Source organism: Pongo abelii, chromosome 10 (genome assembly GCF_028885655.2).
Source record: "Pongo abelii isolate AG06213 chromosome 10, NHGRI_mPonAbe1-v2.0_pri, whole genome shotgun sequence".
Lineage (NCBI taxonomy): Eukaryota > Metazoa > Chordata > Mammalia > Primates > Hominidae > Pongo > Pongo abelii.
Genome location: NC_071995.2, coordinates 16,430,921 through 16,443,696, shown reverse-complemented (window position 1 = coordinate 16,443,696; position 12,776 = coordinate 16,430,921). Strand labels below are relative to the sequence as shown.

Here is a 12,776-nt window from a genome sequence, read left to right as displayed (position 1 = left end):
TGGTCAGCTGCTAGTAAAATCATCTCCACGTACTCCATTATTTAGGTATCGTTCAATTCTAGTGTGGTGGTCATGACTACAGGTGGTCATTTTTGTCTAATGTTGCAGCTGCTATTTCTGTGTCTTAGTCTACAAGAAAATGTTATATTTTCCTCACATAGCTTACTTATTCTGTTCCTTGCATAATGACCGAGGTGGCTGTATTCAAGGCCTTAACAATGATTAACAACATGTCCTTTAATCTTCAGAGCTAGCTCAAGAGTTTTATTCTCCTGTGGCCACTGTAACCTCCAAACTATGAGTAATCTGGCGAGTACTTTTGTGTTCTCTTTATTGCAAATCGTATTCTTTTTCATCTTTAAGAAATGTTGTTTCTTAGTAAAGAGTAAGTCATTTATTTGACTTCTCCAAAAAATAATTGGCTATTTAAAGAAAAATAGTTTTAAGGAACATTTACCAGTTGCTTTTTTATGTAGATAGTGAATGTAGGATGTAGCAGATAGGCCGGGCTTCATAGTCTTCACTGTTTAGTTTTGGGCATGCATGCTCTCTGAGCCTTAAATTTTATAGTTGTAAAAGGGGCGTAGTGTTGGGATTGTTCGGATTAAATGAGATAGTGTATATAAAATGCCTAGTACATTGTGGAGCACAAAGAAGTTCACACAGTAATGTAATTATTGTTATTACTGGTATCTTCTCCTCATTGTTGTTGTCATTATCACCATGATTATGTGGGAAAACCTAAAGGGAGTTTTGTACTAATGGGCTCAAAATGGAATGCATTGTTGATGAAGGTCTCGATACAGTAGATCACTTTGACAAATTGTGTGTAGTCATAGGTTCTTTGATACACCATTCATCTTCGTTAAGATGAGAATGTCCAGCCAGCCCTAGAGATATGTCAATATTTCTGGCTGAGATTACTATAGACTTATGAAAATGGGTTAATTGGTCACTAATGAGCTGCGTTACTGGGAATAGGGTTAGAGTTTTATGAAATGCATAACAACTTTAGACTTACCTACTCTCAGGAGTAGGCAGTTATTTAAGTAGTAGCCAATTTGAAAGAAAAAAAATCTACCTTTTCAGTTTGTTTCCTTTTTATGGATAAAATGAAAAAATTCCGTCCTGAAATCAGATTTTAAGGAACAGATATATATAGTGATTAACCACCCAGCTTCCTTTTGCCTACACACACACATGCACACACACACTTTATCTTCTGTTTTTCATTCAGAATATGACTGCACAAGCTGCAGGGGTTAGCTAACAGCATGTTGAACAGCTTCTTGCTGCCAGTTTGGGGATGATTGAAATTATTGACCCTTACATGAAGACAAAATGAAATATTTTTATGCAAGAACACTAGAAAAAAATCTTCTCTATTCAGAAAATACTTTAGCTCTTAGAATCTTTAGCATGAAGTCACATGATGTGAAAAAGCCAATTAAAAGTCAATTAAGGCCAGGCGCGGTGGCTCATGCCTATAATCCTAGCACTGTGGGATGCCAAGGTGGGTGGATCGCCTGAGGTCAGGAGTTCGAGACCAGCCTGGCCTACATGGTGAAACCCCGTTTCTACTAAAAATACAAAAATTAGCCAGGCGTGGTGGCAGGCACCTGTAATCCCAGCTACTCAGGAATCTGAGGCAGGAGAGTAGCTCAAACCTGGGAAGCTGAGGTTGCAGTGAGCCGAGATCGTGCCGCTGCACTTCAGCCTGGGCAACAGAGCGAGACTCCATCTGAAAAAAAAAAAAAGTCAATTAAATATTTTTAATGGTGGAAGGCTTATTAAAGTTTTATATTCTGAATTTGTCTTTGAAATACTTTGAAAAGAGAATAAACATTTCCAAGGCTACAGGAATTCTGTTTAAAGGATTTGGTTAAGCTAGCTAAAAACCTGGATAGCAGTTGCCCATGACATTTTAATTATTCTATCTAAAAAAGATGAATTTCTATGTCATGTGTAGATATGCCTTTAAGGTACTATGGTATATATTTTTGACTGAACTTTTTGCACAAGATGCATTTCTGAAATAAATGGAATATTTTAAATGTCATTTGTGAATCTATTTTTAAAGCAGTATTTAACATCTAATAGACCTTGTGTGCTATTGTAGATGTTCTTATTTATATGTAAAGGAGGGCATGCCATTTGTGTCTCTTTTTTTTTTTAGTTATATGGGAGATGCAATTATTTTCTGAGGGGAGTGAAGGAAAAGAAGGGCTATATTATAATTTGAGGACATAGTTATTATGGGAGGCTCTCTTAAGGAACCAACAAGAAAGGAAGTATTGATGAGCAGCGGTTAGAAACTAGTCGATACTGATAACAATGTATAGTGGTCCTAATAGGTTCGTAATTCTCTTAAAAGGAAAACAGGAAGCAAATACAGAGAAGATTGAGTAGTCATATGCCAGGGTAAAGAGAAGGCCCCTGCCCTCAAGAGTTCATAGTTTTATTTACAAACTAGAATTATCTATCTTAAAGTCCCATCATTTTTAAGCTGCCTGCAGACGATTACAGTCTAGTTCTAGTGTATCTTGTTGAATCTTTATTTTTCAGAATTGTCTTCAAGTACCTAGCTCTGTGCTTACAGTTTATACTCCCCAATATTGGTTAAATTAAACTGGATGGAATCAAGTGCTAAAGGAAAAGTCATGCTTTTATTCTTCCAGTGATGGACAGAAGAAGTTTTAGAGTAATCAAGATCTGAATTTAAAACCTGGCTTTGCCACTTAAGTTATGTGGTCTTGGGCAAGTACCAAACTCTGAGCTTTTATTTCTTCTGTTGTAAAATCGTGATTGTCATACCAATTTCATAAGTTAGCTGAGTGGGTAAATGACTGTGTGTGTGTGTGTGTTTGTGTATTACAAAAGTGTAAATGACTGTGTGTGTATGTGTATTACAAATAACTGTAATTATCAATATGGTTATCAAAACTAAGGAAAAGTTGAGATGCCCCAAAGTTATAGAGATGGGAGTTGATATAATGGAGAGGGTTCCAGGTGATGATGGACTGCAGAAGCTACACAGGTGAATTTACAGTGTTGTGATAGCCAGTACGGAGCCATTTTAGGTTCTTGATCCTAGAAGTATATTGTGAATAGTTAAATCAAAATGTATTTAAACAGGATTAATCGGGAAATACTATTCAAGAGGTGTGTGGGGAGGTACAGACCTTGAGAGTTAATCATACCTATGTAAACATTAATGAAGGCACTGTACATATCAAAATAAACTGTATTCCTGCTTATAAAAAGTACCTCAACATATTCAGACAGATTGAAATCATACACGCATTCTGTGAACACAATGGAGTCAAACTAGAAATCAATAACAGAAAGGTCAGTAAATCTCCAACATTGAGAAGATATGCAACACACTTCTAAATAATCCATAGGATAAAGAGAAAGTTTCAAGGGAGATAAAAAATACATTGACTAAATGAAAATGAAAACAGAATATATCAAAATTTGTGGGACACAACTAAAGAAATTAAAAACTAACATAAATGCAGAATGCCTTTGATTCCTTTGATGCCATCAGTGGATTGGAGGGGGCTAATGAAATAATCGGTGAACTTGGAGGTAGGGCGATAGAAACTTTCCTAACCGAAGGCATAAGAAGAATGAAAAAACTGAAAAAGAATATTTAAGAACTGTGAGACAATTACAAAAGGTGTAACATATGCAGAATGGGAATACCATGAGGAGAAGAAAGAGAGAAAGGATCAAAAAAATATTTGAAATAATAATGACTGAGAATTTTCCAAAATTAATGACAGACATCAAACCACAAATCTTGGAAGCTCAAAATTAATGACAGACACCAAGCTTAGGACAAACACCAAAAAAATCTACAGACCGGCATATCTTATTCAAATTGCAGAAATTCAAGACAACGGGAAGATTTTGACAGGTGGGGGGTGACTTCACCTTACCTTTAGGGGATTAAGGGTAAGAATTACATCGGAAATCTCTTCAAAAACTATGTAAGCAAGAAGAGAGTAGAATGAAATATTTAAAGTATTGGAAAACAGAAACAAAAATCACTTAGAATTCAGTATCCAGTAAAATTATCCTTCAGAAGTGAAGGAGGAGTAAAGACTTTCTCAGACAAAAGAACTGGGAATTTGCTGCCAGCACAGTGTCTTACAAGAAATGTTTTAAAAAAAGATGGATTTACAGATATTTTCTGCTAGTCTATGGCTTGTCTTTTCATTTTCTTAATAGTGTCCTTTAGCCCATTTTTATTGGCTTGAATATTTTGCTACCAAAGTTTGATATTAACATATATTGTGCTTTAAATATTTCTAGAAATAGCATCTCTGCAACAAACATTTTCAGTTTAAACTTATTGAAAGTCTCAGGAATGGAGTGTAATTTTGTGTTCAAGTAAGTCACAAAGCATAAATATTTCACTGAAATGTAAATAGTAAAATCTGTGATTTTAGGCCTTGTATTTTCACGTAAAAGATATATGCTATCCTCACATAAATATGGTGGTATTAGGAGTAATGCCTGACTCTTCAAATTCAATTAATGACTCAGCACCCAGGAGAGTGTTCCTTATTATTGTTGCTGTGTTTGTGTAACATTCTCTAAGGTTCTTTGTAGTGAGGAACAGATTACCCTTCCATGAGTCAGGATCCAGTGTTATTAAAAGGGCCACTGCTGTAGTTTCTTTAAGCTTCATCTTGGATTGTTATTAGCTTGGCAAGGACACTGGATAAATTATATACACACATAACACCCACAAGACACCCCCCTGGTTTGAAAATGGAATCTATGAATTGGCTTCCGTGCCTGCTTTGAGAGTTATTGCCATGGTGATGAATAATCTGCTGAGTTTTATGGTTGGCATGATTCTTCTGGATTAGGTCACTTGTGTTTTCTTCCTATAATACCCATCGACTACACTTTTGGTAGCAGTTAAAGTTCCATCACTAAAAAGCTAGTAGGTAGAATGCAAAAGTAATGATTTAGTAGAATTAGCTACATCAATGCTTTTTAATCTGTTGATTATTCCCTTTCAGTGCTAAGTAGCAGGGGCTTACTCATTTCACAGGGCTTTAAATCTTTCCATTGCAATCAGACCTGGTAGGGAATTATTCTATGCTGCAGTTATAAGTTTTTCAGCATTTATTAAAGCATTATGGGAGAATCATCTTGATAAAAGCATCTTGGTAAAGGAAACTAGACTTATTTATTTTATTTTATTTTTTTGGGGGATGGAGTCTTGCTCTGTCGCCCAGGCTGGAGTGCAGTGGCACAACCTTGGCTCACTGCAACCTCCACTTTCCAGGTTTGAGTGATTTTCCTGCCTCAGCCTCCTGAGTAGCTGGGTTTACAGGCACGCACCACCATGCCTGGCTAATTTTTGTATTTTTAGTAGAGACGGGGTTTCACCGTGTTGGTCAGGCTGGTCTCGAACTCCTGACCTTGTGATCCTCCCACCTCGGCCTCCCAAAGTGCTGGAATTACAGGCGTGAGCCACTGTGCCCAGCCTTATTCTTTATTTTAATGAGTCAGAATTTTAAATACCTTGGTTTACTGTATTTACAAAAGTTGTAGCAATGGGTCAGTTGTCTTAAGTTAAATTTATTAGTATCTACCAACATTAAAGGAAATATTAAAGTGTTTCAATTATGTTTAAAATAAAACACAAGAATGAGGAGTGATGGACACAAGTAAAACAATGAATTTGGGATAATAAAATGAGTTGTTGATTTAGAAATATATACTATATGCCAAATGGTCAGATCTACTTGGGGATATAGTGAGAGTTAATCTACTTGGAATCGTTGCTTCTAAAGCAAACCCAGTTGTGTAAAGTCCTACATATAAAGGTAGATATTAAATCCACCAGGGAAGTAATCAGAACTCCAGGTGCCCAGGCTTTGTAAAACATTTAAACAGTAAAACCATAGTCACTTGTACTTAACTTAGATTTAACTAAACAAATTCATAAAATTTCTTGAGTGCAATGATGGTTTCAGAGAGCTAGTGAGTTTCAGACCTTGAAAAAATAACACTCACTGAACTGTAGTCATTCTTAACTGTTTAACAATTGAAATCTAAGTTGTCATATGTTTAAATTAGTACAGTTCTGGTTATGCTGTGTCTTTTCTAACTCATAACTTTCAGTAATGAAAATAGCTTTCTATTTAATTAGCCTGAATTAGATTTTCCTCTCTCTTCCTTCTACATCACTAATGAAACTGGAGTAATCATTTCTGCTTCAAGGATGACTATATGATTTCATTTATCCCTAATATAGTACACACTGCATAGTAGGCACTCAGTAAATCTTTATTCATTCTTTCAGGAGGCAAAGCAGGAACAGATTAACTAATTACCAGCTCAGACCAAGTTAAGAAAAATAAAGCTACAGATTGTCACTTCAAAATTTGCCTCTTTTTGCTGTCTCACTATTTTAAGGAGTGCCCACTATATCACTAATATCTCTGGAAATAAAGCATTCCATGTGTATGTATGTAAGTGTGTATCTTCATTTTTTGCTGTCACCACACAGACATCAAGCTTTTTCACAAAATCTGACCCCCTCCCTTGACCATTTTTTATAACTACCCGACATGTATCACTACAGAGCTTTTGTTCTAGTCCTTTTACTTGGACTTTGGCAGATATTTGAACTCTGCTGAGCCAGTGCTTTCCTCTTCAGGGATTTGTTTTTAAGATTTTCTTCCTTGCCAACCACAGAGACTGAATTTTATATCCCACAGATGAGTCTGAGATTTCCAGCCCCCTCCGTAAATCCCATCACTCTGTCATTCTTGACAGTGTAATTATCCTTTTTGTTTCTTGCTGCTTTCCTGCTTGTAATCTTTGTTCCTCAGCATGTCCTTCATCTGAAAAAAAAGATCCTTCTTGCTTTGTCAGCTCTTTAATTTCTCTTGTGAAATAATCCTCAGATATCAGCTCCCCCACAAAGCCTTACTGGAGGAAAAGTGGCAATTTGCTTCCTTAAATCTTTCTGCCTATTTAGTTTTCATGAGTGACTAATAACTAGCCATCATATTAAAGTCTTTTGATCTTATATTTAAGTATGATTTTTTATTAGATTTATGTTTTGTTCAGTGTTTATGCTGTTCAGTGTATGCATGTGCTATGTGTACACTTTTAATATGTGTATCTATACCTGTATTTGCCATACAGATAAACCTAAAGGCCAAATTCTGCATCTTATTTTTGAACCAATCAAGCAGCCTACTGATGTGAGACAAATTTCAACAAATGCTTAAGACACACATCTGATAAATATATAATAAATCTTGTATGTTGACAGAGCTTGTAAATTTTTAAAATTCATATTTTTCCATTTTTTTGTTCATTTCTCTGTTATTTGATGATGATGAATCAGGATTCTTTTAATGAGATAATGAGATCTTTACAGGTCTGATGTCCAAGGTTGTTACTGTGGTGGTGAGCGAATCATCATATGATGAAGACCCATTGTGTCACCGTATTTTAGAATTTTTCATAAGGTAACAAAGGTATGAGAATTAGGCAGGACAATGTAAATGAAGTGCCGTGTAAACTACAAAATGTATGTGCACACCCACACAGATTTTTTTTTTTTTTTTTAGTTTTTTTCCTTTTTTTTTGAGACAGGGTACCACTATATTGCCCAGGCTGGATTTGAATTCCTGGTCAATTCTCCTGCTCAAGTGATCCTCCTGCCTCGGCCTCCCAAGTAGCTGGGATTACAGGTGTCAGCCACTGCAACCAGCTACATGGCTTTTCCGGAGATCTCTGAGAGTGATTTCAGGTGATACACAGTTAGTGGTATGAGATAAAGCACGTTGCTGCTAAAATTCCAGACAGTCCCCATAAACGAGTAGAAATTGCTTCAGTTATCTAGCAGGTAAGTATCAGATTTGCTGGCTTATCCTGATTTATTGACACAGATCTGTGGACTAGTGGTATCCTATTGGAATGCAGAACGACATTTACCTTGAATAAGAAAGTGGATTTTTTTTTTCCTTAACAGGATACCTAGGAGTGAGTGATCTGTGGATGTTGAATTTTTTTCATTGTGACATAATTCAGAATGACAAAGTGAACTGAAGACTTATTATTTTCATGCATTGTATGCTATTTTAAGTTTTGGAGAAAAGAACTTTGGAGATTTTATTAGTCTGTTTTTACACTGCTGATAAAGACATACCCAAGACTGGGTAATTTATAAAGAAAAAGGGGTTTAATGGACTCACAGTTCCATGTGGCTGGGGAGGCCTCACAATCATGGCAGAAGGTGAAAGGCATGTCTTACATGGTGGCAGGTAAGAGAGAATGAGAGCCAAGTCAAAGGGAAAACCCCTTATAAAACTGTCAGATCTCTTGAGATTTATTCACTACCATGAAAACAGTATGGAGGACACTGCCCTGTGATTCAATTATCTCCCACCAGTTCCTTCCCATGACATGTGGGAATTATGAGAGCTTTAATTCAAGATGAGATTTGGGTGGGGACACAGCCAAACCATATCAGAGATTGAAAAGTTTTAAAAGTAAAGTGTATCCATACTTGCAGATATTGAGATGTCTGTAAACAGTCTCCCTTACAAAATAGAGCAATGCCAAGATAATTTGTGTGGGAGATATGCATATGTATATCATATGTCTTTCTAAAATATCCATACATAAGACTCACACCAAGTGACTATTTAATATGTACTTATTATACCATAACAGTCAAAATTTGAAGTAGAGCTGATTTGAATTAATTTATATGATTTGACAACACAGAAAACTTTGACAAACTTTATTCATATTAAGAAAAGCTACTTTTTCTTTCTGGATCTAAGTCTCATGTTTACCGAATGTTGAAGTCTTTGAAAGAAGACTTTTTGGTGATATTTTACATATACCTTATACATAAAGTACACAGTTTATCCTGGGAGTCTGAGATGAGGATTGAATATTGACATCAAATTCTGAAAGTTCATAAACCTTAGGATTCACTGACCCAAAGGTGATGTTTTGATTTCATATTAAGAAGCCGCAGAATTTTTCTGTTAAGTCAATGAATACTAGAATATTCAGTCAATAAAAGATAAAGAATAATGACAGGTTGTCTCCGTGTAAATGATGTAATGATGCTTTTGTACTAGTATAGTTAACCTGTTGGTTATCTTCAAATTTAATTCTGTATTTGCAGTAAAAATTAAGGTGACCTTCTGGGATTTGAGAGGTAGCATGAGGTTAGTGGGTAAACTTCATCTTCTTAAGTATAAAATGACTTTACTTTAAAGTTGATCAAAAACTTTTGGTTTTGGATTAAGTATAATTAGAATAATCTATGGAGGTATACAGAAAGGATTACCACTTCATGAGATTCATAAAAAGATAAACAGATGTGGTTTTTAACTTAAGGATGTTATTGAGAATACAGAAAGACATAATCTATAACCTTTTGTGAAGCATAGATATAGAATAGGTCTACATTAATTTTTTAAATTAGAACTTGACACTGAAAACATAAATCCATGATGTATGTATATTTTGGTCTTCAGGAAAAATCTTATGCATATTTGTACCTTATACATATACAATGAAAAATCCATGCTGATGACTAACAAATGATTCCTGTTGATCTAAAAGGAAAAAGATGAAAAATCAGCAAGAAAATATTGAAAACTTTAAGAGAAATGGTTTTAAAGAAAGGGTACCATCACTACTAAGCAAAGAAATAGTAATTTTTTCCTCTATCAGATTGAAAAAGATATATATATTTATTTCGAGACAGGGTCTCACTCTGATGCTCAGGCTGGAGTACAGTGGCACAATCATGGCTTACTCCAACTTTTACCTCCCAGGCTCAAGTGATTCTCCCACAGCAGCCTTCCGGATAGCTGAAGCTACAGGTATGTGTCACCATACCCAGCTAAGTTTTTGTATTTTTTGTAGAGATGAGATTTCACCATGTTGCCCAGGCTGGTCTCGAACTACTGGGTTCAAGTGATGCATCCCCCTCAGCCTCCCAAAGTTCTGGGATTATAGAAATGAGCCACCCCGCCCAGCTTTGAAAAATGTTTTTTTTTTTTTTTTTTTTTTTTTTTTTAGAAAAAAACAAGTGATATCCAGTGTTTTGGTGAGAGTGTGAGATAACAGAAAAAAAATCTACTGGTGGCTGGGTGCTGTAGTCTGAATGTGTCACTCCACAATTCATATTTGAAACGTAATCTTCAATGTGATAGTATTAAGAGATGGGGCCTTTTAGAAGGTGATTAAGTCATGGAGAGCCCTCATGAATGGGATTTGTGCCTTTATAAAAGAGGTGAGAAGGAACTGTTTGCCCCTTCTGCCATGTGAGGACACTGCTAGAAGGAAGGCACCATCTTTGAAGCAGAGAGCAAGTCCTCACCAGACACTGAATCTGCTGGTGCTTTGATTTTGGACTTTCCAGACTTTGCTGTGAATGGCGGCACATTACAAATTACCCAGCATAAGGCATTTTTGCTATAGCGGTCTGAATGCACTAAGACAGAGTGTAAGTTGGTGTAACGTCTCTGGAGGGAAATTTTGACAGTGTATTAATAATTTAGAGATGGGCATATCCTTTTACATAGCATCTTCTTTAGAATTTTACATTAAGACATTCTGGAATAGGCATAAAGATTTATGTTCAAGGATGGCAGTTGTAGATTGTCTTTTATTTTTTAGTTGCAGATTTTTATGATAAATATTAGCAATGTAGTGCTCAAGGAAACATTAGTTACATAATTTTTTGGGGAGTAACTGTTTAAAATAGGCTGTAGAACAAGCTTGTCCAACCTGAGGCCCAGGATAGCTTTGAGTGCGGCCCAACACAAATTCATAAACTTTCTTAAAACGTTATGATTTTTTCTTGTGTTTTTTTTGTACCTCATCAGCTATCAGTGTATTTTATGTGTGGCTCAAGACAATTCTTCTTCTTCCATTGTAGCCCAGGGAAGCCAAAAGATTGGACACCCCTGCTGTAGAAGGCTTCAATAAGAAATCATTCATAGTGCGATGGTCTTTTTGTTGTGACTTCTCAGGATACTTTGAGTTAAAAGGTTATAAAACCATACAGACAGTAGCACCCTTTGAAAAAAAAAAAGTATATATGCATTAAAAAAAACTAGAAAAATTTATAAAATGTGAAAGCATTTATCTCTGGCTAGCAGGATGACTCATGATTTTTGTTCTTAAAATAGTTTTGTATGTTCTAACTTTCTGCCATGGATTTACTTTTATGATCAGAAATAATATTTGTAAAATATAAAAATTTTAAAAAGTCTGATATTTGGTGCTGAATGAAACACTAGAAATCCTGCAGGCACTTCTTATTTCTATTTGTTGCAGTAAAGTGTGCTTTTATTACTTTTAAATTTTCAGGAAAATCCTTTTAACTTGATGCACAAGACAAAGGCAAACAAGATTGTTGTCTTTCACAAGAAATGGAGGATAAAATGTACTATTCCAAAGAAGGAAAACTGATGGGCTGAGATGTAGAGCAGTGTGCCTTCTAACTGGAGAGCTGCCTGGGGGTTTGGAGATGAAATTTTCTGTCTATTGGTTCACAGAACTGGCTGCTTCCAGACGATTACTTTTTTGTTGAGCCCCACAAACCTCGTTCTTTTAGCTGAGTATTATGTAGTTTTTCCAGTATTGCTTTCTTTCCCTCATTACATCGAGGAAAACAGTTTGGAGATGAACTACTGGAGTTAAAAAAATCTATTTGGTTTTATTTGTCAATTAAAAAATCTATTTGGTGTGTGTTAGGTTTATTTTTGTGAGTGGGGAATGGCATATGACTGTATATTACAGACACGAGTGGGTTTCCTACAGATTGTGAATGGGAAAAGTTTGGGTTACTCTGTTGTGGTATTTGTGTTATAGTATTTTCTTGCTTTCTTTTCACTCTGAGTATATGTGGACATATTTTTGATTGCCTTTACCTATTATCTGCCAACTATTGTACTAAGTGCTGGGGATACAGTGGTAAACAAAGGCTGGCCCTTGCCCTCAAAAAGTATGTATTCTAATGGGACAGACAGAGCAAAAATGAATGACATGCAACATCACCAACTGTAGTAAGTGGTAGGGAGAAAATAAAAAATAAAAGCACACAGAGATTAATGCAAGAGGGTGGGTTAGGTCTGGGGATAGATATTCTCATACAGCACTTTCAATATCTGGGTGTGCTTCTCTGAGCAAGTGGTAGATAAACAGGCTTAAAGGATGAGAATTGCTAAGAAATGGAGAACTTGAGTTTCAGGCAGAGGGAGCAACATGCCCAGGGAGTCCAGGGCTGGGGCAAAGTGAGCAAGGAGGTAATAGAAAGAAGGAAAGAGACAAAGCTGAAAAGTGAGGCAGGGGACAGATCCTAAAAGGGCTTTTAGGTGACAGTAAGAGGCTTTGATTTTACTATGACTGCATTCAGACAACACTGAAGCATTCTAAGTAAATAACATGACCAGATTTAAGTAACACCCCATTTTATGATTACTAAGTGATGATTATTTGTACCACTTAGCAGAATGTGACTGTCAATGAACCTCTTTCACAGTATGCTTTGGTTATATCAGTAGTGTGACCATTATGTTCTTAGTCATCCTGGAGTAAAGAAGAGTTACAGTTGGGCATGATGGCACGTCTGTAATCCCAGCTACTCAGGAGGCTGAGGCAGAAGGATTGCTTTAGCCCAGGGGTTCAAGTGTAGCCTAGGCAACATAGGAAGACCTTATCTCCTAAAAAAAGAAGTTACAATTTATGTTACCTCA

At 36.0% G+C, this 12,776-nt stretch overlaps 1 protein-coding gene across 10 annotated transcripts in view; it reads left to right on the top strand.

Moving 5' to 3' along the window:
- The window catches only part of EPS8 (EGFR pathway substrate 8, signaling adaptor), a 267,467-nt gene that overhangs the window by 150,127 nt on the left and 104,564 nt on the right, over nt 1–12,776 (top strand). The window contains exons 1-2 of one of the 10 annotated variants that reach the window (XM_024256336.3): nt 8,023–8,309; nt 9,776–9,893. The gene's annotated coding sequence lies outside the window, so the exon portion shown is untranslated. 10 annotated transcript variants of the gene reach the window in all.